Genomic DNA, 24,611 nt, shown 5'->3' with positions numbered 1-24,611 from the left:
CAAAACTAGATCCAGATCGAAGGGAAGTTGAAAACAAATCAAACACCAACTATCCTACCCAACCAGGCGGTCAGGTTTCTTTTGGCCTGCGCAAGTAAGCTTGGCGCCCAAGAGAGGCTCATGTCCCATGTGGTACGTTGTGCGCGACATGCGTGCGGGCTCTTGCGCGTTGGATTTTTCTTTGCTCGTGCACAACTTGTGCGTTGCTCATGCGGGTTGTGAGCTTATGGCTCGCGCATAGGCCTGGCCTTGCGGCCAACGCATGGGCTTGCCTCGTCCATGGGCCGCGATGCACGCGACCTTTGGCTCGTGCTTCCTGCTTAGGGTTCGAGCTTCTTGTTTCCGTTAAGTTTTCTGATTCCGATAATATTTTTGTTTCCGGTAATATTTCTTTTTTGGTAATGTTTCCGATTCAAAACATATTTCCATTTCCGACATTATCTCTGATTCTGATGATATTTCTGATTTTGTCATTTGATGATTTGTTAGCTCCAACAGAAACTAACACCCATCCTTTCCGAATATAACCATCTATTAAAGAATCTACTGAATATTATATATTCACCTAAATACTTGATCAATTCACATAATTTGTGTGATCCAGCGGGTTAATTCATAAGTAAGTTGTGTCATTAACTAATATTAATTTCACTTGATCTGAAGCAACATCCATCTAGGCATTCCGTGAAGGAAATATGTCCTTCGCCCAAGGTGCATTAGTCTAATACAAAGGTTCAAATTAATTACGAACAATTAATTCAGTGAGATCAAGTGATCGGAACAGCTGGCTGAAGCAATGCTTCCGATCAGTGAGTTCTAATTTATATTTGGCTCACAGCTTACTCTTGACTAGACCTATAAGTTCACACCATTGTCATGTCAAAGATCACCGGATTAAATGAATCGGAAATTCATTTAATAGCTTTTCGGGATTTAGTTCGGAAAAACATAAATATACGATATGACGTTGGATCGGAATCGTATATCGTATTGCGTATATTTGTAAGCTAGGAGAAACGAATAATCTTATCGTACGACGGTGATTCGTCAAGTACTATACGATAAACAATAGCCGTAAGGCGTTGGTCGCGAATACGAGAAAGGCAAAGCTGCCGACCCGACGAGCCAAGCACGCAAGGCCCATTGAACGCAGATGCTCGCCAGCGCGGAGCAAGACCCATGGCCTGCGGCTGGGCGCGGGCTAGATAGCAGCAGCAGCGCGGCCCAAGGCCCACAGGAAAGTGGCGGCATGTGCTCGTGGGCTTGTGCGGGTAAGCTGGCCGGCCTTGGCTTTTGTGCTTTGGTCGGTTGGTGTTATAACCTTAGGGTTATAACACCACCCCTCCCATTATGTTTTTCCAACACTTTACTTTACGTAATTCATTTTAACCAAAATAAAAAGAGAAACCTTAATCTCTTTTGAGCCTCCGTTAAAAATGTTCTTCCCTAAAAGCAAATATATCTTGAGAGACTTTTAAGCCATCGATCTCAAGATGGGTCTGAACGTGTCGGTGAACCAAGTAGAGAAACGACATTTGGAGTTCTTGTTCGTGTTCGTGGTACGTTGAATATAGGGAAAACACGCTACAAGCGTAAGTCTGCTTGATCTGTACTTTATACATGGTCCTGGCTTTGGGGATTATTCCGCTGCGTTAATATGTTTTAACTGTATTCTCCTACAGTGGTATCATGAGCAACATGTATTTTAAGTACTTTTTGGCATGTTATTATGTTTGTGAAATTGTCAAATTTTTCTGAATTTATCGTGAATTTTTCGAATGTTTCTGGATTATTGGATAGATCGTAGAAAATGTTATGAATTCGTTAAATGTCCGAAATTCAATTTTTCTGATTCTAATCTGATTGAAAACGGCATTTTAAAATCAACTCATGAGAACAGAATCGCAAAAACAGTCCCCGAAGTTTGAGTTTATGGGCGTTTTTGTTAATTAATGAATGAATTTAACAAATTAGGAAAACAAATTCAATTAATTACTCGACCTATACTACTTGGAATTTATTGAAATTTTTTCCTACTGTTCTTGGGTATATTTTAAAATTATGGTAAACTTTTTGGCCATGAATGTTAAGTATAAACCCTAATTTATTTTTTCCCTAATTTAATGAATTTAAGATCGTAAATTGATTTTTTTAATTATTTAGATCGAGAAATTTATTTAGGTGGAAAGGGGAATATGATTTCATGTTTAAATGGAAAATTTAAAAATTCATGGATTAAAATTTTAATTAGATTCGTTAATTTTAATTGATCACCTAAACCAAATTTGATAAAAATCTGAAATTTAAATGTTTAGAACGATTTAAAGTTTTGGATTGGATTATCAAACCTATTCAAATTTTTGTTGATATTGATCGTTTGTTAAATTTGAATAATTTTTTAGCCTAGATTTATTATATTTCATTAATTGGATTGTTTGAAATTTAATAAAATCGATAAAATGTTATTTTTCGTAATTAAAAAAAATAATTTTGTTAAAATTATGGGAAATGATTTTTCGTGCAATTTCGTTTCGAATATTAAAAGTTGAATTTTTTTTTATAAAAGAACGGACAGCAAGCCGCTTGCACGAAGCAAGAGTTGCTGCCCGTATGTGAGGCGAAAGGGTGCGCACACACGAAGGCAGCAAGGCGCTGGCCTTGTGTGCGCTGCGTGCTACTCAACAGGGCAGTGGGTGCGCGCAGAGCTCGGGCAAGCTCACGGCACGCCACACGCGTAGGCCAGCAGCGCTGGGCTAAGGCAGCGAGCAGCAACGAAGGCAGCAACGCAGTGGGCATGGGCGATGCGCCAATGCGTTGATGCGGTGCTCGTGCCTGCGCGATGGATTGCACCCTCGTGTGGGTGCGATGTTAGCACGCACTGCGCGTCGTTGGGCTGGGCACTTGTCTAGCCCATGATGCATCCAAATGTGCATGTTTTCTTCGTTTAATATCAAGGCCTAAAATTTGGGCTTTGGACTTAAATTTGCACGAAAGGGGCTAACGATGGACTTTAATTATTTTATTTTATTTGACTTGGGCCGGGCCGTGAGTTTAAATATTTAAAATCAAATTGTCCAAATTAAGTATTTGTTTAAGCGGGAGTCATTTAATGAAATTAAATGAAATAATTAATTCTAATTATTTTCGCAGGGCACCATTATTTTAATTAAATTAAATTTTGATTAGAATAATTCTAAGGATGAATAATTCGGAATTGATTAATCTTTTAGGATGCGTTTTACGTCCAACGTGATTTTAAATAAATTATGTAAATACTTGCATATTTATTTGGGCCATTCGGCACGAATGGATGAATGCGTAGAAATTATATTACGTATTGCAGGTATTAAAAGTGACTAGTATGGCCAATCTGGGATAGTTAAATACGGTTTGCGTACCGCTTCATCTTTGAATGTAAAGTTTTAAATATGGTATGCGTACCATTGAAGTTTTGAAGTAATTAATTTCTTATTTCAATTCCTTCTAGGATATTTAGAACTTTAAGTTAGGTTTTGAATGAAGTTCAAGACGATGCCAAGCTGAAAAGGTGAAGGAAGATTGGATGCTTCAAGACCAAGTTTTGGGCCATACTGGTTCACCAAAGTTAAATTTATGCACATATATATTTTGAATGAATGTATATTATGCATGAATGTTGTTTGTATGTTCGATTAGATTTAGTTCACTAAATAATCAAACCAACATAGAAACAACTATGTCCAAAGTAATCACTACTACAGAAATGTCATTTAATAGTGTTCTTTTAATAGCGCTTTTGCCTCTTCCGCTATCAAAAGTGTAAAAAAATAACATATTATAGCGCTTACATAAAAAACGTTGTCAAATGTACACAATATTATAGCGCTTAAATCTTGTGCGCTATCGTATTACCCATTTATTATATGACTCCTAAAAGAAACTCAATTAAAACATATAGAAAAAAAGTTAAAAAATTAACCGCCTAAGCCCTCTTTCTTCCTCGGATCTGCAAAGCCTCAGAACCCCAAGAGTCTCAATAGACGCCGAAACCATCCTTCCACAGCGGGAATTTTCTTCAGGCGGCGATGTTTCCTTCACCTGGCGGTGCTTCGTCTCACTTTGAAATCGAATATCAAGGTTATTTATGCCTAAATTTTGCGAAATTTTGTTCATTTATGTTTGGTTTAATTTTCTTGAATTGGATTTGCGGGGAAGAAGGGGTTTATGTTCAATTACCATTGGTTTTTATTTGCTCCTCTGATTTGGTATACATAGGTAATGAGTATTTATACTGTAATTGGGTTCTGATTCTTTATTTTTATAATGGGTTGTTGAATTTATTTGATTTCATGATTGAATTATTTGATTTATGGCTACCATAATACCATTAATGAATTCACTCATGCCATTCCATGTAAATTAATTACGAGCAAATAGTAATAGGTTAGTAAATTTTGCTTGAAGTGTTCAAGTGTCAGGGAAGTTGTAGCGAGTAATTTGCTGGTCATCACAGATGATGAATACAGGCAGGTGACATTTTTATTGTGATACGTCAGTATTGTTGTACTTGTTTTTGGTTGCAATCTACACTTATATTAATATGGAAAAGGACAGGGATCTCTCTCTTTGTCAGTTTTGCTCGGATTTTCTTCTGGGCAAATTCCTTTATGCGAAGAAAATCACCTTGGGTATTGGGATTTACAATTTTATGTGTTCATTGCCTGTAGTAATGTATTCTGCAGGAGAAATTTAACCAAATTGTGTTTGGCATTAATCCTTAAATTTGCTTGAAGTAAGTATTTTTCTTCCCCGCTACAGTATGTTGTTGTGTTTTATATCTTTTTGCGAGTTGTAGACCGGTTTTCTCCTAATCCGTGTTCCATTGCTAGTATCTTTTGTTCTCAGATCAATTGCATTTGCTGGAATTTGAACCTGCTGCTTTGTCTCATGGAACATAATTTGTGTCATATAGGCAGTATAAGTAATTTGAGTGATTTTCATATAAGGTGATTGTGAGGGGGTCGAAAAAGCACGAGGCTAATGTGTGACCTCGTCCCTCGTGGGCGTGACGTTTCTTTTTGTCAAATCAAGTGTAATTGGATTTTCTGTGAGTTTACACCCAATTGACTAGTAATATAGGAGTCGCCATTCAGTTTTTAACGACAATGAGAAAAACTGACAAAACCCGGTCATCGTGACATAAAGGGAATGCAATTATGTTTGACCACGAAGGCCATAGGTTCCCTTGTGATCCCTGGTGTGGGGATCGCTCAACGTACACCCGTAGGGCAGAGATTGAGGGTTCGGGGGACTGTAACTACCGAGAGGAGTACTCGCTCTTCGATATCTCCAGAGGCAGGATATCCTTACTAGCTCAGCATAAATAATTGAAGGGACATGCGTTAACTATTAAACTAATCTGAATTGATTTTAGCAATATGCAACACATAATACTAGATCGATCGTGGTTATCTGGTTTAGATTGATTTAAGGGACCTAGCATGATAGTTCAATTGTCCCAGATATTATCTTTGTTAGGCGTGATAGAACAATCAGATTAATAGTTTAACAATTTTATAAAAGGGGCGAGGAAAGCGATTAAATCATGCGAAGGGACACATTACGACGCACCCTTGAGAGGTGCGTCATGGTTCTCAGAAAACTAACCACTTTGGCTTTACTATTTCCCCTTTTATTTAACGAATCTCAAGTTTCCGGGCTTAATTCTTCAGCTACAAGGGACAAGATACGTTCTGTTCGATTTTTGGATCGATTGCGACAGAACGCGGGATCAATTTCGCAGCGTGAGGCTTAGGCTTAGGGGTTGGAGTCAATACTCAGAATATGAATTGTGTGTGTTGGTTTCACGTCGAATTTGGGGCTGTATTTATAGAAAAGAGTTCGTGGAAAGATAGAATTTTAGAGCACTAATCCAAGAAGAATTAGGAGAGAACACGTACCCGGGTAATTTCAGCGCCCAGGGCTGGGCGCCGAAGATTTCGGCGCTCAGAGCCAGGCGTTGAAAATAGGGTCTGGGCCGTATTTCCTTGTCAGATTTGGACTCGTGGAGTACGGAGTCTTTGAGACTTATCCGAGTCTTTTAGTGCGTATTAACTTTATGACAGAATGCGTCTGGGCCCGTTACGAACTCTTGGTTCGTTAGGATTTTAATTAATACGTAACTCTTATTTTCGAGCTATACTAGGAATATGATTCCTCTTGCAAATTCTATCTCTTTTAGGATTTATGTTGGAGTGCAACACCTAATTCTGACAGGTTTCTATCTTTTATGACTTGCCACTTTTAGCAACTACCCGTTACGGCAGTTACTATTTTTAGCAGGTTTTTATAAATAGCAGGTTCGGGTGAAATGAAAAGGGTGGTCGAGATTCGTTATTTTAAAGGAGATGCGTTGCCAAGTGGATATTTTATGTTCTCATCATCGAACCTTCCCTTTCGGGAATGGGGACAAAAGTAAGTGTCTACAGTTAGCCCCCACTTTGACTGAGTCTCGGGATGAGACGATGGTCAAAGTACTAGACGGAGTGCGTCACACAAGCCATAGTGTATGTGACTTATTTTGCGAGGGTCTCACGAGCCCCCGAGTGATAACATTTGACTTAAGGGTCATCACTTGAAGTGTCGACATATCCCTCATGTGTCATTGGGATTTGTCAACGGATAGTATACAAAACTCCCTCACTTTGTCATTGGAAGTATCTAAAGATGTGTAGAAACTCCCTCACTTTGTCATTGGAAGTAGCTACAGATGTTTTCGAAATCAAAGCTATAAAGTGTAATTGGGCCTGGCCAAGCCCAATCACGAGGTAAAATGTTTTCAAAGATTCTCATTTTCAGGGTTAGCTAAACGAGAAAACCCCCTTGTTTTTATGGGACGTAAAATGAAGGAAAATCCAGCACATCGTTCTTTTTTGGAAAAACGGAAAACCAATCCTTTAATTTTTGAAAAAAGGGAAAACCGATCCTTTAATTTTTGGAAAAAGGGAAAACCGGAAAAAGTTATCGCTGTAGCGACTAAGGACCTGCGCGGTTAGTGGCGCAGACCCCACCGGCTGAAGATGGCGAGCCTGTCCGCTGAGGGTGGACGCCCCGTCCGATAGAAGTGGACGAATCTGTTTTTATGTTTTGAAAATAAGGACCTACGCGGTTTGTGACGTAGACCCCGCCGGCTGAAGATGACGAGCCTGTCTGCTGAGGGTGGACGCCCCGTCCGATAGAAGTGGACAAATCTGTTTTGAAATTTGTTTGTTGTTTTTTGAAAATAAGGACCTACGCGGTTTGTGACGTAGACCCCGACGGCTGAAGATGGCGAGCCTGTTTTTTTGTTTTGAAGATTTTTTTTTCGAAAACTGAGGACCTGCGCGGTTAGCGACGCAGACCCCGCCCGCTGAAGGTGGGCGAGCCCTGTCCGCTGAGGGTGGACGTCCCTGAATTCGTTTTTTTGATTTGGAACTCGTGTGGCTCGTGACGCGGTCTTGCCCGCTGAAGATGGGCAAGTTCCTATTTCTTTTGTACATCGTGATTTCTTTTGAGAATTTCTTTTCTTATTCATTCTCGTGGGAGCGAATTCTTTCGAGGGATGCTCGGACTTAGTTGCAACCTGAATGTGGGTTGACAATGGGCTTAGACGGACCTTTGTCTCGTGGTCATCTTCTTTTGTGGTTTTGAGCTAGTCTTTACGGTTCGATTTTGCCACCACTCTGTCTTTGATCAGAGGACCATGTACAAGTATCAGCGACGACCTTCACTCTGAGGTCGAAATCCGGTTTTTTTCTTTGAGATTATCCAAACATGGGACTGTGTATAGCGTAGTCCGGGAATATGATTTTAACTTCGCACACTCTTCGTTGGAGTATATATTTTCTTTCGAGCCCCCAAGGACTCGGGCTTGACGGTCATTTCTTGCCAAGAGAGGTATGTATTTTATAACGTCCTTTGATCATGTTTGGGATCGTGCTCGTATGTGCGAGCGACCTTTATAGGGGTATGCTATTTTGACGAAGTCGTGGAGTGCGACTTCATTTTCCGGGCGACAAGGTTTATTTTTCAATAATATCATGTTTAGCTTGGCCCGGATTAATCTTTTGACAAACAAACATGTTTTATTTGAGAAACCAACGACTTAATAATATTTTTTGGTGTTTCGAAGAATGACCTTGATATTTATTTTGCTTATATTTGTTTTGAAAAAATGTACACATATATTCCTCGAGACGAGTCTAAGTTTCGACAAGTTTTAACATTCATTTTCACTATTTGGGTGCTAAAGGTGCTTTTGGGCTTGATCTTGATTTCAATAGGGCCTCGTGTCTACCAACACGGTTTTTAAGTCCTTTCCTGTTCCGCGTTTTGTGAGATCCGGGCCTTGCGCTGCATTTTCGGCGCCCAAGGCTAGGCGTTAATCATTTCGGCGCCTAGTCGTGGGCGCTGAAAGTCTTATCCTGACAATTTTTGGTTTTCGGATTTCTTAACGCGTTTCCGAATGGGATCAGGATGTCACTTGATGTCTCCAGGTATATATAGGGGTTAGATACGTCCTTCTTTTCCATCACTCTCAATCTTCTTCTCTCTTGTAATTGCTTAGCTTTAATTCTTCCTTGCTTTTGTCATGTCGATTCCTCCCTTCTCCCTCCAACGAGCTGTTAGGCGTTGGCTAAGAGCCCTTACTCCTACAGAAAAGGCTTTGTTGAAAGAATACCACTTAGAGGCACTTTTAGGCTTACAACAAATTAATATTGATTATAACTTTCTGTATGCAGCCCTGAGCTTTTGGGATTCTGATCACCATGTTTTTGTCTTTCGGGGCAATGAAATATGTCCTTTGCTTGATGAATTTGCTGCGATCCTTGGTTATCCTACTAATGCTACTCCTGCCACCCCTGGCACCATTGAAGAGGGTAAAACAACCATAGGGGGTTCCTTAGGACTAGACGCTAACATGCTCGCTAAGATTTTTGTGAGTGATGAGGTTAATTTGGCAAAGCTTGTAAAACATCACTTTAGACCTAGTAAAAATATGACCGAATAGAAATTGAACATTCGAAACCTTGTATTTTGCTTGTTGAATCATTATTTGCTGACGAATAACAATGGCGAGTTCGGTGACATAAGGTTGATCCCTTTGATTAGCCAGATGGAAAGTTGCTATTCTATTATGCCGTTGGTTGTTGCCGAGACTTTGTTGAGTGCGGATGAGTTGAAGAAGAATGCCAAATCTGAATATTTTAAGGGGAGCCCCCTATTGCTGCAGGTAATCGATCTTTCTTTTGCGCACACATATTTTTTTTATATTTTTTCGTTCGTCCTGCCTGGAGCTGATTTTCAGCGCCCAGGGCTGGGCGTTAGAATTTTTGGCGCCTGGTCCTTGGCGTTGAAACTGCGCCCCAGGTTTCGTTTGTTTATTTATTATTTTTTGATCTGATCGTACCTGTTCCTTTTTGCGGATTTGGCTCATGGAACGACTTAGGCTTTTAGAAAATCCTACCGATCCTAAACATTATCGTCCTATAGCCTTGGGTAATCGAAAGTATTTGCACCGAGGCCAGGACGAGGCCGAGTGGGCTTCCTTTTTTACTCATGGTATCTATTCTATTAAGTGGGTGGTACCGTGGTGGGGTTTGACTATTATGACGGGGGGTTCTGATGTGTCACTTTATGTATCTTTGCTGGGGCTATCTCGGCCCATTTATATATTTCCTTACCGAGTCATGCGTCAATACGGCTTAAGGCAGACTATCCCATTTTCTGATACAATACAACCTAAAGTAGCGGCCTTTTCACAAGCACGGGTTCAAGCATGGGCTAAGTATTATGATGGTCTCCCGCGTTGGGCTGTGGCTACAAATGGTTTTGTGGGTCTTTCCGAAAACTACAAGTTTTGGATGAGTTCCGATGATAAAGTTGTGAGGACCGAGGCTCGAAATGGGAAGCCGGATGAGCTTTTGATACCTCGTATTCGGGTTAGGTATGAGGGCCGTGATTCAGCCAATCCTCGCACCCATGGTATTAAGACTGTGAAAGCTCGTCCTGATCGAAAGCGAAAGGAAATTCCTCCCCGTAACAGTTCTAGGCCTAAGAAGATGCCTAACATGAAGGGGCCTGCCGTTGCTAAAAGTAATGCAAGCTCTCGCGGATATCGTCGCCGGAACAATGTATGGGTTAGGAAAGCTCAGCCGTTAGTAGAACCAGTGACTAATCCAGTTGATGTTGATAATCCTCCCCCCACCATCGTTTGTGCCCTTGAGGCTGAGCGGGCTATAACTGTTCAAACTGAGAATGTTTCTGAGGCCTTGGCATCTTTGAAAGTTAGTGTCCAGGAGCCGGTTCTTATGGAGGTTGATATAGGGGCAGCGCAGAAACCTGTGGAGGTGGACCCCGCGAACATTGCCCTCTACAAGACTTTATTTGATGATCCGGAAGAACTAGAGTAGTGTAGTTCTTGCTAGGGTGTAGGTGCCCTTTATTTATTTCAGTTGTGTTTGTTTTTCATTCCTTAGCACTTTTGTTTTCCTTCTTATCATTTTTTAATAAAGGCGTATTTTATTTTTACTTTCATTTTTTGCTTCTCTTCTTTTTTCATTTTTTATGTATTTGCTCATGTCTAACACTTTTGCACAACGTATATATTTTTTACTTGATTGGACCGAATCCATAAATAGGATTGCCTACGTATCTTTGTTAAATAATTTTAACTTAGAATCAGGTCGCGCGTAGTTCTAGCTAGAATAAATTCTAGGATGCCGAATTTAATAGATATGGTCTGAGGTGGAAACATATTATTTGATCGGTGAAATGAGTGAAGTTTTATCATTATTTTAATCTGATGTTTTTGCCTTAAGCCGTGTATCTGCACATAAAAATGAAATTCGATGTGTTTTTTTTTGTTTTTTTGTACGGCTATTTTTTGGTACGCATATCTGAATACGTGCTGTACCCCCCCAAGTGTTCGTTATTTTTCCGTTATGTGCGGATAAAATCACGAGCACTTCTGGGCAAAAATTGGCAGGCAGAGAGTTTCAACGCCCAGGCTTGGGCGTCAAAGTTTTCGGCGCCCAGCCCTGGGCGTTAAAAATGATTTCTGGGCGGTCTTTTTTCGACGCTTTGCTTCACATGTTCTTACATTTATTTTTATTTATTTATTTTTCCTTTTTTTTGTTTTACTTTTTTACTCATATTGGAATCAATTTTGACGCTATTTCGGAGGCTTTTTTGACTGTTAGCGTGAGACGCATTTTTGTCCGGATTAATTTTTTCTATTCATGACTTGAGACGGTTTTGAAAATGGGGTTAGTGTGCGGAAGATATGAAGATCTTTATGTAGGCTTTTTGAGTGGGCCGAGGTGCGCGTTGACGTGGGGGCGGTGTTTATTTTTTTATGAAATTTTTTTTGAGCAACATTTGCTTTGTTTGGATTTCATTTCCTTTTTGATTTCTTTGGGTTGCATGGGTTAGACCCTTATGTTTTGGCAATATGATAGTGTGGTTCATTTTGGGATTTTTTTTGAATTTCAATGTCACGATTCAAGACCGAGTGGGCCTTGTTTATTGGGCCTAGAGTGGGCCGCTTCTTTGTTTTTGTATTTGCAAGTACGTTTCGTGCTTATTTAGTGTTAGAATAAAAGTTTTTAGGAGGAATGTTACGCCTTTATTAATTTGGAAAGTAAGGAAAACACAGTGAAATAAAATTTGCCTATATTCTAAGGGGTCTTGGGACCATCTAAAGCCTTTATTGTTTTCTATCAATCTAAAGAACTACTAGGCGTTTTTCTTTACTAAGGTGCTCTCTATGGCTCAAGCCTTGGGTTTAGTATCTTAAAACTTTGGTCCTTCGCCGGTACTCATCTTGAATTCTATTCCCTTTGTGTTGACCCACTGACATGTCTTCACCCATCCGTTCTCGGCCTCTTCTAGTGTTGATGCAGGAGAGATTAACCGGGTTGGATCGAAACCTTCATCTTGTAAAGCTAGGGTAGTCATCACAGTCTCGTCCTCCATAGGCCTCGATTCGTTAAACAATGTCCATAGAGCCTGGTTGTCCAATATTTCAGTTGTTTTGGCCTTGGTGAGGTGAGGTGCCTCATCCAAGGTATGGCAGTCATGGAAAATTTCAAATCCGGGTTTTAGCAAGCCATCCTGAACGAAGGGTTCAGGGAAATCACAGCATGGGTGTTCTTCTCCTTCCCGAACGAACATTCCGTTCAGAGTTCTTTGATACGGGGGAAGAAGGGTGGTTTGTTTGGCCTTAGCGGGGTTAAGGCGTAGCCCAGCCAAGCGGTCAGCAATATCTTCCTCCGTTGGTTCATAGCCTAGGCCAAAGGGAGTAGATTTGTTGGTTAGAGGATGGAACGTGCATTCCTTCTTCCTTATGCCCAATGGGGTTCCTGGGAAATAACCTTGAGCTAACAGCATTTTAGGGATGACTCGGGATGCGTGCGGGTCTAGGAATGCTGGATCATAGTCCTTGATGAACTGGATGGCTTCATCCATTTGAAAACCGTAAAGGTCGTCTGCAGTTTCAGCCGTTCCAACCATAGTACAACTGATGTCGAGAGGAGGGGCGCGGATTTCCAGAATTACCCCGTTATGGTTAAGTTTAACCATTTGGTGCAAGGTAGAAGCCACACCTCCTAAGTCATGGAACCAAGGTCGCCCCAAGAGGAGGTTGAAAGTGGGCTTGATGTCGATTATTTGAAACTCCGTGGTGCGTGCCACAGGCCCGGTTTGTATTGTAAGGTTGATTTTTCCCAACACAGGCCTTCGAGAGTTATCATAAGCTCGTACTCCTTGCGTGGAGGTTTGAAAGTCATCGTTTCCTAGCCCCAAGCAATGGGCGGTTCGCAATGGGAAAACGTCAACTGCCGAACCGTTATCTACGAGCGCGAGGGGGATGTTTTTTCCCTTGCATCCAACCACTAGATAAAGGGCCTTATTGTGGGCACCCCCTTATTTAGGCAAGTCTTTGTCAGTAAAAACTATAGCCTTTTCTCCAGCATCTCTTGTGACGTGGTTGACCAATGAGTCAGGTGTGATATCCGTAGGTACTAAGATGAGGTCAAGTGAGCGAATAAGTTTTTCGCGATGCTCCTTTGAAGTACACATGAGATCCCAGATGGTAATCTCGGCCTTAGTTCTTTTTAGTTGCTTCAAGAGAGGATTTTCATTGACTTCTGCGACGGTGGAGTGCCGTCCATTCTCAGGAGTTTGTCTGACTGGGATATCGTCCATGGGAGGTGAGCGAATATCCGGTTGGTATATCCTTCCGGATCGGGTGAGATTGTCGACTTCGGGCTCCTGGGGGGTGGTGTCAATGAGAGCATACCCGGGCCAAGTTTTGGTAAAGAGGTCCTGGCCCGATACTTGAGATAGGTAAATATCTTCAGCATCATCATTCCACACACCGCACACTTCTCTCTCGATTCGATCCATAGGGACCACAGCGAGTGGTGCACCTTGAGGTGTAATGTACACCGTAGGGTCGAAGTTCTTATTTTCGGGTTGGTCGAGAGAGATGTGACAAGAGCCGAGTGGGATCTTGTTGTTGTTGGGTTTGCCAACGTTAGGGAGAGGTATTACTTCATCCTCTATCATGTCCTGGATCGTGTTTTTTAGATTCCTGCAGTGTTCAGTGTCATGCCCATTTCCTTGATGGAATTTGCAGTAAGTGAAGGAAATAATGCCCTTGGTCCAAGTATGCATTCTATGTTAAGTCTAATAAATGCGGTTCAGTATTAATTAACAAGTTAATAATTCAGTGAGATCAAGTGAGCTGAATGCCTAGCTAGAGGCCGCTTTAGTTCAAGTGGAATTAATGATATTAATCCACAGCTTACTCTTGACTGAACCCGTAGGGTCACACAAATAGTACGTAAACGGATCAAGTATTTAATAGCATTAAATACTCCATCTATGAATATTCGGAACCGACGGATCTTGGTTTCAGTGGGAGCTAAGATCGTCACAGGCAAGGAATGAATACTCCGGAAACGATGATATTGCCGGAAACGGAAATATGGATCGTATCGGAAATATAAATATTATCCAAGTCGTAGATGTTGCCGGAAACGGAAACATGGTACGTGTCGGAAAATATTATCGGAAATGGAAATATTGCCAGAATCGGAAATATTGCCGGAAACGGAAATATTGTCAGAATCGGAAATATTACCGGAATCGGAAAATAATTCCGGAAACGGAAATATTAAATATTTGTTCGAAACGGAAATTAATTCCGGAATCGGAAATATTAAATATTGTTCGTATCGGAAATGAATTCCGGAATCGGAAAATTTAATCGGAAGCGCATCGTACGAATAAGCATCGGACGAGGCCTGCCGGACGAGGCCCAGCACGAAGCCAGGCCATCGCCCAGCAAGCCAAGCGCGCCGCACAAACAGCCACGCCAGGCCCAGCGCAAGGCCAGGCCCAGCAGGCTGCGCGCAGCGCGCAGCGCGCACAGCGCGCACAGCACGCGCAGCGCGCAGCGCGCGCGGGCGCTGAGTGGGCTGCTGCTCGCGCGCACGCATGGGGCCCATCGTGGCTGCCGTGCGTGTGTGTGCAAGTGTTTGTGTTCGTGCACGTTTCCTAAAACATGCAGAGTTCGGTTAATGATTAAATTCCTAATTCTATTTGATAAATTAATTAAATTAGAGTTCTTGTAGGATTCTAGGTTTAATTAATTTGTATCTGAATAGGATTTCGATTCCCTTTCCATACCGCTATAAATATGAGGCTAGGGCTCACAATTTATAACACAAGTTTCAAAGTATTCAAAGTGAGTTTTTGAGAGAAAAATTCAGTCACACATTTGCCTATAAAGTGCCGAAAATAATAGTACCTTAAGGGCGATTCTAGTTGGTCAATCTTAAGGCGGATCCGGACGTGCTGTGGACTATCTACGGAGGGACGACACTTGGAGTCCTAAAGACTTGTTCTTGTTCGGTTCGGGCGCAGCTAGGGAAGGCACGCAACAAAGAGTATGCATCTAATCTATGCTAAATGATTATGTGTAAATAATATGTTTTCCTGGGTTTATGGTTTTTCCGCATGATTTATGAATTGTCATATGTATCATAACCTAACAGTGGTATCACGAGCCCCTTATTATTTTCATAATCTAAATTGCATGAACATGGTTAAATATTACAAATTTGCAAGAATTAAAAGGGGTGATTAATTTTCGTAATTGTTAATTAATTGCAAATTGCGTTTATTTAATTATACGTACGCAGTTTTTCGGCAGTTTCTTCGTTACTCATCCGAATTGAGTGATTTTTGTGTCAATTCCGCATGTAAAAGGCATTCTAAAATTTTGACAAAAAATAGTAGTTTTCTGCCGAACCCAGAATTCTCAAATTCGAAGCCTAACTATGACTTTTCGAAGGTTTTAGTTTTTCGAATGCAAAATTTCGTAAATTTAAAATGTTAAATTAAATATTTGCGATTCTTGTTGATAAATCTTGAATTTTTGATTGACCTACTGCATATGTTTAACAAGTTTGAATGCCTAGTCTTGTTAATTATGCAATCTAATTATTAATTATGATTAATTTGTTGAAAATTAGAATAATTTAGAATTAATTTGATTTTCATAATTAATTGTAATTTAATTAGAAACCTATGATTAAAAACCACCATAAAAATTGTAAATTTACGATAAATTTTAAATTTTTATGACCTAGACTTGAATCCATAACAATCGGAAATCAATTGGATAATAAATTTTCGATTTTTTCGCCCTAAAATTATGAAATTAATATTATTTATTAATTTGTCATTAATTTTAAATATAAATTTTAAATTTTTATGCGATTCGTTCATAAAACTTGCACGCACGAAGCAATGGACGCTTCGTGTTACCCTTAAGGGGTGTTGTATAATGCGGGCATGCGACGACGAGCAAGGGAGCTCGTCGCCCGTGCGGCACGAATGCAATGAGCAAGGGCGTAGTGCACGAGCACAAGGCAGCAGCCCTGCCTTGTGTCGTGTGCCACGACCAATGGACGAATGGGCATGGGCGTAGGGCGAGCCAAGGCAGTCGCGTGTGGGCAGCAAGCGAGCTGCGCCACAACGTGCGCTGCCTCGCACAAGAGCGCGCAGCCTCGCGCGCAGCGAGCGCAAGCTCGCGTGCCACGAGCGCTGCGCCTAGCATTGCTCGCGCGCACAGCGAGCGATGTCGCCCGCCCAGCGAGCGATGTCGCGCGCCCAGCGAGCGATGTCGCGCGCGCACTGCGAGCGATAGCCCGCGTGCGATGAGCGCTGGCGCGCGCAGCGAGCACCAATGCGTGCGGAGGCTTGCGATAGGGATGCAGCAGCTATGCGACGAGCGCATGGGCTGCGCGCGCATGGCCAGCGATGGCTGTGTGCGTGCGGCCCATGGGCGTGCAACGCGTAGGGTGTTTGCGTTACGATTAGATCGTTTTGAATGTTTAATTTGAAAATTTCAGTTCACGTAATTTTAATTAATTTTAAAATTAATAATTTAAATTATTTTCTTGGATTTTAATTTTGAATATTATAATTATAATAAATGTTATTTATTCTAATTATTTTACTAAAATTAAAATCATGAATTAATTTAAATGCGACTGAAATTAAATTAAACTTTTTGGATTCAATTATAAATTTATATGAGCTTTAAATTTTAATTAAATTTGTATGTTTCCGGTTAGACTAGAAATACATTTTTATGTTTAAAATTGGTAAAGCATATGAATTTATTGGTTTAAGTGGGAGCGCTTTTTAGTCATAAACTCTTGATTAGGTCTACAAATCCTTAAGGTTAAAACAACTTGATTAGAATTAATAAGGACTGAATAATTGGTAGATTATTGGTGCCCTTGATTAATTGCTGCAAATGTTTACGTGATGCATAATGTGTTTTACTAACCAGCTATGTGGGCCATTCATGATAATGAATGGGTGAATGGTATATATTGTATATGTACTGTTTTGCAGGTTATGAAGTGACTAGTATGGCCCAAATAGGATAGAAAATATGGTCTGCGTACCATTAATTTGAATGTAATTGGTCTAAAGTACCAAAGTTATTTTTCAATTCAAATATGGTCTGCGAACCATCAAATAGTTGTAATTAGTTATAGCTTATCCTATTTGAAGAAAATGGTGCCTCCCACGGAGATTTTCAAGACGGACTTTGAAGTCAAAGCTTCAAGATGAAGTCGGGCCATACTAGATCACAAATATCTTATGCATGTTTTAAGTTATTTATTGTTTTAAATATGTCTTAAAATGCATGAGATCAAAAGCTTGATTATGTTGCATGATTAAGGATTTTAGTTCACTTAAAATCTAACCAACATAGTAAGAGCCTTAAGTTCCAAACTTAAAAATTGAGTTAAAAGGTGCCATGCCAAAATATACACTTGCTTGGATATCCTTTACATCAATCTAGTAATAGTTTTCGCTCAGCGAGGTGTTACTTATTGGTCCTAAAGGGGCAAGGTACACAAATAATTGTGAGTACATGTTAGTTTTGGTGAAACTCAACGATATAAGTAAGGAGTCCTTTTATGTCGTGGCAAATTCGATAGGTTTACCTAATAAGTTCTTAGACGTACCTATCAACCAAGAATAGTTTCTAGACTATTAGCAAAAGGCTTTTGCTTACCTAAGATGTTCTAGGATTAAGTCGACAAACTGTGCTTAGTTCTTCAATGATTTTAGGATCTTGGAATCATTTTATTCACACCTGCCGGAACACATAATTTGAATAAAATGCTTAATGAACATTGAATTATGCATGTATGCTAGAATTTAAAGTTTATTAAGAGAAACTGTGAATGGTTATTTATTTGTTTATTCTTTTCAATTGTAGTTTTAATATGGCAAACAACAATCAAAACATCATCATGGGTTCTGAGCTTATGGTCAAGCTGAACCTGACAAATTTTCTTGAATGGGAAGCTAAGCTAGTTGAAATAGTCAAACTCAATGGACTTGAGTATGTACTGTCACATCCCATGCCAAGCTACTATGCCAGAGACATGACCCCTGAGAGATTTTACGCCTGGGATGCGGATCTCAAAAAGGTTATGAGTCTCATGCTGAACAATATCCCTGATGATTGGGCTAGAAGGTTTGTAGCCTATGAACCTTTTACGCTCATCAAGAATCTGAGGGATATCTGTCGTGGAAGTACGGAGGACAGGGACCTGAACGTCCATGAGTTGATTGAATCAATGTCTGGTCTAAAGGTTAGTTCTCCCAACAGGTGTTATAGGATGGAGGTCCAAGAAACACATGTTCAGCTCCTTCGCACTAAACAAAGGGTAGGCGTCCCACTGAGGTTCCATGTGGATCTTATGTGTTCATATTTTGATCGCCTAAGTCTACTAGGAACACCAATAAGCGAAAGGATGGCAGTCTCTGTCTTGCTCAATTCACTACACAGTGGGTTTGGTCGCTTCAAGCAACTATACCTAAGTGAACCAAGAGAAGAAACAGTTGCAGAATTTATTCACCTTGTCAGAAAGGCTGAAATAGTACTGGACTGTGAAGCCAAAGATTTACTCAAGGCTAGAAAGAGACCATTCAAGAAAGGTGGAAAGTCCAAGGGCAATGCTAAATCAAAGCAGGACAAGTCCACATCAAGCTGTCTTTATTGTGATGGAATAGGCCATTACAAAAGAGAATGTCCAAAGCTAAAGGAAGATCAGAAGAACGGAACAGTCGTTCCATCTTCAGGTATTTTCGTTATAGACTGTATACTTGCTAATTCAACTTCTTGGGTATTAGATACAGGTTGTGGCTCACACTTATGTTCCAATCCACAGGGACTAAGAAGAAGTAGAAAGTTAAGCAAGGGTGAAGTCGACCTACGAGTGGGAAATGGAGCACGGATTGCTGCATTAGCTGTAGGAACTTACTATTTGTCGTTGCCCTCCGGGCTAGTTTTGGAACTGGAAGAATGTTTCCATGTTCCAAGTCTTACTAAAAACATCATTTCAGTTTCTTGCTTAGATGCTAAGGGATTTTCCTTTATAATAAAAGACAATAGTTGTTCGTTTTATTTTAAAGAGATGTTTTATGGATCTGCTAGATTAGTCAATGGACTTTATTTATTAGATCACGACAAACAAGTATATAACATAAATACCAAAAAGGCCAAAAAGGATGATTCAGATCTCACCTATCTGTGGCATTGTCGATTAGGCCATATAAACTTGAAACGCTTAGAAAGACTTCAAAGAGAAGGAATTCTAGAACCATTTGACTTAGAGGATTATGGTAAATGCGAATCATGTTTACTTGGCAAAATGACAAAGCAACCTTTCTCTAAAGTTGGAGAAAGAGCAAATGAACTATTGGGTTTAATCCATACAGATGTATGTGGACCAATGAGTACAAATGCTAGAGGTGGTTTCAGCTACTTTATCACTTTCACTGATGACTTCAGTAGGTATGGTTATGTCTACCTAATGAAGCATAAGTCTGAATCCTTTGACAAATTCAAGGAATTTCAGAGTGAAGTAGAGAATCAATTAGGCAAGAAGATTAAGGCACTGCGGTCTGATAGAGGCGGTGAATATCTGAGCTATGAATTTGATGACCATCTGAAAGAATGTGGAATTCTATCAGAATTGACTCCTCCTGGAACACCACAATGGAACGGTGTGTCAGAACGGAGGAACAGAACCTTGCTAGACATGGTCAGGTCAATGATGGGTCAGGCCGAACTTCCATTAGAATTTTGGGGACATGCACTAAATACAGCTGCACTCACTATAAATAGAGCTCCGTCTAAAGCTGTCGAAAAGACTCCATACGAATTATGGTTTGGAAAGCCTCCAAATGTGTCTTTTCTTAAGATTTGGGGATGTGAAGTATACGTCAAACGATTAATTTCATACAAACTTCATCCAAAATCTGACAAATGTATCCTTGTGGGCTATCCAAAGGAAACAAAGGGGTATTACTTCTACAATACATCTGAGAACAAAGTGTTTGTTGCTCGAGATGGTGTCTTTTTGGAGAAGGATCACATTTCCAAAATGACAAGTGGGAGAAAAGTAGACCTCGAAGAAATTCGAGTCAAACAACAAACTCTAGAGAATGCTCAAGATGACATTCAGGATGAAACTCAGAGATCTTTAGAAGAATCTGGTAAGAATCATGGTCAATCTAGAAATGTTACCCCGCGTAGATCGCAAAGATATAGATCTCAACCGGAAAGGTACTTAGGTATTTTGACGAACGAGAGCTATGACGTTCTATTACTTGAAAGTGATGAACCTGCGACTTACAAGCAAGCTATGACGAGCCCTAGCTCCAAGCAATGGCAAGAAGCCATGCAATCTGAATTAGACTCCATGTCTGAAAACCAAGTATGGGATTTGGTCGATTTGCCAGATGGCTACCAAGCCATTGGAAGCAAATGGGTTTTCAAACTGAAAAAGGACAAGGATGGGAAACTTGAAGTTTTCAAAGCTAGATTGGTTGCAAAAGGTTACAGCCAAGTCCACGGTGTGGATTACGATGAAACCTTTTCACCAGTTGCAATGCTAAAGTCTATTCGAATAATGTTAGCAATCGCTGCATATTACGATTACGAAATATGGCAGATGGATGTCAAAACTGCTTTCTTAAACGGCGTTTTAACAGAAACTGTGTTTATGACACAGCCTGAAGGTTTTGAGGATCCAAAGAATGCTAAAAAGGTATGCAAGCTAAAGAAGTCAATCTACGGATTGAAGCAGGCATCCAGGAGCTGGAATATACGTTTTGATGAAGCAGTCAGTGACTTTGGTTTCATCAAGAACGCGGACGAATCTTGTGTATACAAGAAGGTCAGTGGGAGCAAAATTGCTTTCCTAGTATTATATGTCGACGACATATTGCTTATCGGAAATGACATTCCTATGTTGAACTCTGTCAAGATTTGGCTTGGGAAATGTTTTTCGATGAAGGATCTAGGAGAAGCACAGTACATATTGGGCATCAAGATTTACAGAGATAGATCTAAAAGGATGATTGGACTTAGTCAAAGCACTTATATCAATAAGGTGCTTGATAGGTTCAAGATGGCGGACTCCAAGCGAGGCTACCTACCCATGTCTCATGGAATGACTCTAAGCAAGACTCAGTGCCCAAAAACACTTGATGAGCGTAGACGAATGAATGGGATTCCATATGCATCATTGATTGGTTCAATAATGTATGCTATGATATGTACACGCCCGGATGTTGCGTACGCACTCAGTGCTACGAGCAGATACCAGTCAGACCCAGGAGAGGCGCATTGGACTGCTGCCAAGAATATTCTGAAGTACCTGAAAAGGCACAAAGATGACTTCCTGGTCTATGGTGGAGATGATGAATTAATTGTTAAAGGCTATACGGACGCAAGTTTCCAAACCGACAAAGATGATTTCAGAACACAGTCTGGGTTTGTCTTCTGCCTCAACGGAGGAGCAGTAAGCTGGAAAAGTGCTAAGCAAAGCACCATTGCGGATTCTACAACTGAAGCGGAGTACATTGCTGCACATGAAGCAGCAAAGGAAGCTATATGGCTAAGGAAGTTCATAGGAGAACTTGGTGTAGTCCCCTCCATTAAAGGACCAATAGCCCTGTATTGTGATAATAACGGAGCTATTGCACAGGCAAAAGAGCCTAGACACCACCAGAGAGTCAAGCATGTACTTCGTAGATTTCACCTTCTACGAGAGTTCGTTGAAAGAAAAGAAGTCGAGATAAGCAAAATTGGAACTGATGACAACATATCAGATCCATTAACTAAACCTCTGCCGCAGGCGAAGCACAACTCGCACACTGCAGCTATGGGAATCAAGCATATTGGAGAATGGCTTTGATGTCTCTGTTTAATGTTTTAAAGTTTTAGAGTTTAAATCTTTGTAAAACATTATTGATTAATCATTCACAATAAATGAAAAGAATTCATTTTTCCATTTAATTTGTGGTTTATTAAATGATGAGTCCCTTCAATTTGACGATATATTCAAGATAGACTGTCAGGACCAGTCCTGTGACTAAGAAATGTCTATCAAGTGAACTTGAATGTCAAAGGTTGAAAATGGTCCCTAATCGGAGTTTTCTATAAAATTGGACGCATAGAAAACGTTAGACGATTAGAATGCAAGATGACTAGTAGTTCTGTTTCTTGAACTATGTGGACATGGCAATGTCATAATCATTTGCATAGATACTTACTTTGGGAAGACTAGTATCGGACGAGACCTATGAAACTTTACTGTAAGAGATGAAAGTCTGTCATAAGTAAATTTCATTAAATTATTAGACACTAAATCCTCAATACCTGAGTGATTTGAGATTACTTGTTTGAGAACTGGTTGCTTTGACGTTGACCAACCGTCGCACCGTAAAAGGAGGCTATAAAGGCAACGCTCAGGTAATCACCTATCAAACGAAGTCTAATCTCAAGATCGCAAGATTGGGATTGTCCTCCCATAAATCGGGATGAGATGCTTAAAAGTTGTACAAGGCCACTCGGAGAGCTAGAAACTGTGAAATGCATGGCCGTGCTCGGATGAATCATAGGCTATGATTATCTGTTTATTTGATCAGTTGAACTCTGAAACCGAGGAACACCTCTGGACATAATAAGGATGACAACTCTTACCTTATGTTCAAGAGCAAGCATCGAGCGACAAAGGAATTAGGAAATGCACACTTGTCCCTAAGGACAAGTGGGAGACTGAAGGAAATAATGCCCTTGGTCCAAGTATGCATTCTATGTTAAGTCTAATAAATGCGGTTCAGTATTAATTAACAAGTTAATAATTCAGTGAGATCAAGTGAGCTGAATGCCTAGCTAGAGGCCGCTTTAGTTCAAGTGGAATTAATGATATTAATCCACAGCTTACTCTTGACTGAACCCGTAGGGTCACACAAATAGTACGTAAACGGATCAAGTATTTAATAGCATTAAATACTCCATCTATGAATATTCGGAACCGACGGATCTTGGTTTCAGTGGGAGCTAAGATCGTCACAGGCAAGGAATGAATACTCCGGAAACGATGATATTGCCGGAAACGGAAATATGGATCGTATCGGAAATATAAATATTATCCAAGTCGTAGATGTTGCCGGAAACGGAAACATGGTACGTGTCGGAAAATATTATCGGAAATGGAAATATTGCCAGAATCGGAAATATTGCCGGAAACGGAAATATTGTCAGAATCGGAAATATTACCGGAATCGGAAAATAATTCCGGAAACAGAAATATTAAATATTTGTTCGAAACGGAAATTAATTCCGGAATCGGAAATATTAAATATTGTTCGTATCGGAAATGAATTCCGGAATCGGAAAATTTAATCGGAAGCGCATCGTACGAATAAGCATCGGACGAGGCCTGCCGGACGAGGCCCAGCACGAAGCCAGGCCATCGCCCAGCAAGCCAAGCGCGCCGCACAAACAGCCACGCCAGGCCCAGCGCAAGGCCAGGCCCAGCAAGCCAAGCGCGCCGCACAAACAGCCACGCCAGGCCCAGCGCAAGGCCAGGCCCAGCAGGCTGCGCGCAGCGCGCACAGCACGCGCAGCGCGCAGCGCGCGCGGGCGCTGAGTGGGCTGCTGCTCGCGCGCACGCATGGGGGCCATCGTGGCTGCCGTGCGTGTGTGTGCAAGTGTTTGTGTTCGTGCACGTTTCCTAAAACATGCAGAGTTCGGTTAATGATTAAATTCCTAATTCTATTTGATAAATTAATTAAATTAGAGTTCTTGTAGGATTCTAGGTTTAATTAATTTGTATCTGAATAGGATTTCGATTCCCTTTCCATACCGCTATAAATATGAGGCTAGGGCTCACAATTTATAACACAAGTTTCAAAGTATTCAAAGTGAGTTTTTGAGAGAAAAATTCAGTCACACATTTGCCTATAAAGTGCCGAAAATAATAGTACCTTAAGGGCGATTCTAGTTGGTCAATCTTAAGGCGGATCCGGACGTGCTGTGGACTATCTACGGAGGGACGACACTTGGAGTCCTAAAGACTTGTTCTTGTTCGGTTCGGGCGCAGCTAGGGAAGGCACGCAACAAAGAGTATGCATCTAATCTATGCTAAATGATTATGTGTAAATAATATGTTTTCCTGGGTTTATGGTTTTTCCGCATGATTTATGAATTGTCATATGTATCATAACCTAACAGTAAGTACCTTCGACCCAATATTTACTTTTGACAGGAGGGTCACGGGTGGGGCTTATAGGCCTCAACTTTCCTTGATTGGTCAGTCTTTCGAAGGCTTGCACCAAAGTCGACCCGAGTGGGGCAAACTTTCGATCTCGGACCCATCTTCCAGCGCTTCTCCGGGCGGGGGTCTCCTCTACGGCATGGACTTCTTGGGCTTGGGATGTGTGGCCCCTGTTGTAGGTGTTACTTTTGTATAAGGGCTTGCTTTTTATTGTTTTTGCGAGGTCATCCTCGATCTTTATTCCCACATCATAAACTCTTTTGAAAGTATCAAGGCCCAGGCACCTAAGGTGTTGTCTGTAAGCCGGGTCCAGGTTGTCAATGAATTTTTGGACCAATTCTGTTTCGGGAGGCCTATGGATTAGTTGGGCCGCTTGGTCCCTCCATCTAGCAAAGTAGGTTGTGAAACCTTCATTTT

The sequence above is a fragment of the Spinacia oleracea genome, chromosome 1 (assembly GCF_020520425.1).
Source record: "Spinacia oleracea cultivar Varoflay chromosome 1, BTI_SOV_V1, whole genome shotgun sequence".
Classification (NCBI taxonomy): Eukaryota; Viridiplantae; Streptophyta; class Magnoliopsida; order Caryophyllales; family Amaranthaceae; genus Spinacia; species Spinacia oleracea.
Note: the sequence above shows the minus strand (reverse complement) of the source record.